At 44.2% G+C, this 2,473-nt stretch overlaps 1 pseudogene; it reads right to left on the bottom strand.

Annotated features, from left to right (window-relative positions):
• Positions 1 to 1,928: 1,928 nt before the first annotated feature.
• Positions 1,929 to 2,047, bottom strand: LOC138752033 (5S ribosomal RNA; annotated as a pseudogene).
• Between the last annotated feature and the right edge of the window lie 426 nt (positions 2,048 to 2,473).

Raw genomic sequence — 2,473 nt, 5'->3', positions numbered from 1 at the left:
GTTCCACACACACTGTCCTAAGTGTACAACACACATTTACCCTCATTGAGTTACAGATTGGACACATTCTGGCCCTCTCATGGATATAGTTTCCACACACACCGACCCACACTGGGGTTACAGGTTCCACACACACTGACCATTATCTGGCTACACGTTGAACACACACTGACACTCACTGGGGTAGAGGATTCACACACACTGATCCTCTCTGAGGTATGGTAGTTACACACACTGACCCTCACTGGGGTATGAGCTCCTCACAGACTGGTTCCCCACAGACTAACCCTCACTGGAGTATAGGTTCCACAAACACACTGACCCTCATGGGGCACAGGATGTGCACACACTGACCCTCACTGTGTACAGGTCTCATGCACACACTGACTCTCACTAAGACATGCTCCAGAGATATTTGACATTGATTCAGGTGCGTGTTTTGCTGATTTTTACTTTGTTGACATTAGAGGTACATAGTTTGGAGATACGAAATGAAATCGATTGGTTGGATACTACACTTTTATTCTTTGTTAACTCTGTGTTGTCAGATCCGAACATCTGGTATCCCTATTGTCCTGGGCCTTTGGGGCTTTGATCCTGATCTTTCAACACTCTTCCAACTTTCCTGCACCTTCCTCCTGCTGTTCTTTCCCTTCATGGTTTTCCCTCAGTAATTTTGTTCCCCAAACCTCCCTGCCAAACGTCTCTGCACTTCTCTGTGTGAAGCCTTGCTCTCCCTGCAATGCTCACTTTGGTTTCCTTTGCTCTTCTTTTCCCAAGCTCTTCATCTTCCAATCACGTACCCTCTCCATGTCCTTTCCATCCTCTATCCACTCTCTTCTTTGTGCCCATTCTTCCATCTTCACTTGCTGGTTTGGGGGGGAGGGGGGCCTGATTTGTCAGAATGCTTTTTTGCGTTTCTGTGCTTACACCTCTGGCAGGAACAATCTGAATCTGTCCAGAAGAGTAAGTGTGAATTATAACGGAGGGGGCTCTTTAACAGTAATTTGCTGCCAAGATTGTGAAACAGCCTTCAAAACTTCTGTTTGATGTATGGAGCTTTTTGATGCAATGTTTGGTCATTGAAATGCCACTATTTACCTACTGGTTGTGAAATTGTCTGTTCAAAGTTCCACCAAAGCAACCAGAACCTTCACAACTCTCCAACACCCTTTTTTCAATCAGGTTGTTCTGCTTGAAACAGACCATTCATCTATTCATTTTGGCACTGCACAACACTGTTCAAAGATGCTTTTCAATCAAGGTGGTCAACATTACTGATGCAGCCATCCCACCCTGGACACGTTCTCTTCTCCCTCCTCCCATCAGTGAAGAGGTTCAAGTGTGAAATCCTGCACTGACAGGCTTAAAAGCAGTTTCTTCCACACAGCCCTCAGGCTCCTGAATGAAACCCACAAAAGTGGGCTCATGCTGCCCTTGCTAACATGCTAATTAATCTTTAGTTCACTTGTATCTCTCTACTCTGTAATTGTACTCTGGTTTTTCAACTTTATATGGTTGTATGTAGGTTAGATTGCTCGCTGAAGAACCCTTCTCAGTGAGCAGGTTTAATGTGACACACAAACATCAACATAATGACTATTGTGTGCCGAAAATAAAGCATCCAGTTTGCAGATTGTGAATGAATAAGAGGGCATTTTATATATGTTATTTCTATTTATTTAATTTTTAAAAATTAGACACAGCAAGGTTACAGGACATTTCAGCCCAGAAGTCTGTGGCGCCCAATTTTACCTAAGTGACCTACAACCCCTGGTACATTTTGAATGGTGCGAGGAAATCCAAGCAGCCATGGGAAGAATGTACAAACTGCTTACATCAGAGGGGGATTTAAACCCAGATCCTGATCGCTGGCGCTGTAACAGTGTTGTACTAACTGCTATGCTAACCATGCCGCCCATCTTTCAAGCCTATGGCACCTGGTATTCCCAGACGGTCTTCAATCCAAGTATTGACCAGGCCTGAGCCTACTTAGCTTCCAAGATCAGATGAGATCAGGTGTTTTTAGGCTTGTATGGCCATACCCCAGAAAATGTAGAAGACCTCTCCTTCCCTCGTTTCACTCTCCCCAGATGCTACTTGAATCGCTAAGTATCACTAGGATTTTACTATTTCATCTTGGAGACCCCCTGTTCATCTTTAAGTGTAGTGCTTTTTTAATCTGATGAGACACCTTGTTGAAAGCGAACTGCACTCAGCACTTGTGATGGAGCAGTGCTTTTCCAGTATTTTCCTTCTGCAATGCAGTGCTACTGAAGTCCACCCCTCTGACAATACAGCACGCATTAACTACTGGAGTGGTTCTCAACTTTTTCCTTTCCACTCACGTACCACTTAAAGAAATCCCTATTGTCATCAGTGCTCTGTGATTAGTAAGGGATTGCTTAAGGTGGGATGTGAGTGGGAAGGGAAGGTTGAGAATCACTGCTCTAGACTCAATTGTTACTGAAAT

Source organism: Narcine bancroftii, chromosome 1 (assembly GCF_036971445.1).
Source record: "Narcine bancroftii isolate sNarBan1 chromosome 1, sNarBan1.hap1, whole genome shotgun sequence".
Classification (NCBI taxonomy): Eukaryota; Metazoa; Chordata; class Chondrichthyes; order Torpediniformes; family Narcinidae; genus Narcine; species Narcine bancroftii.
This window is presented reverse-complemented; position numbering and strand designations above follow the sequence as displayed.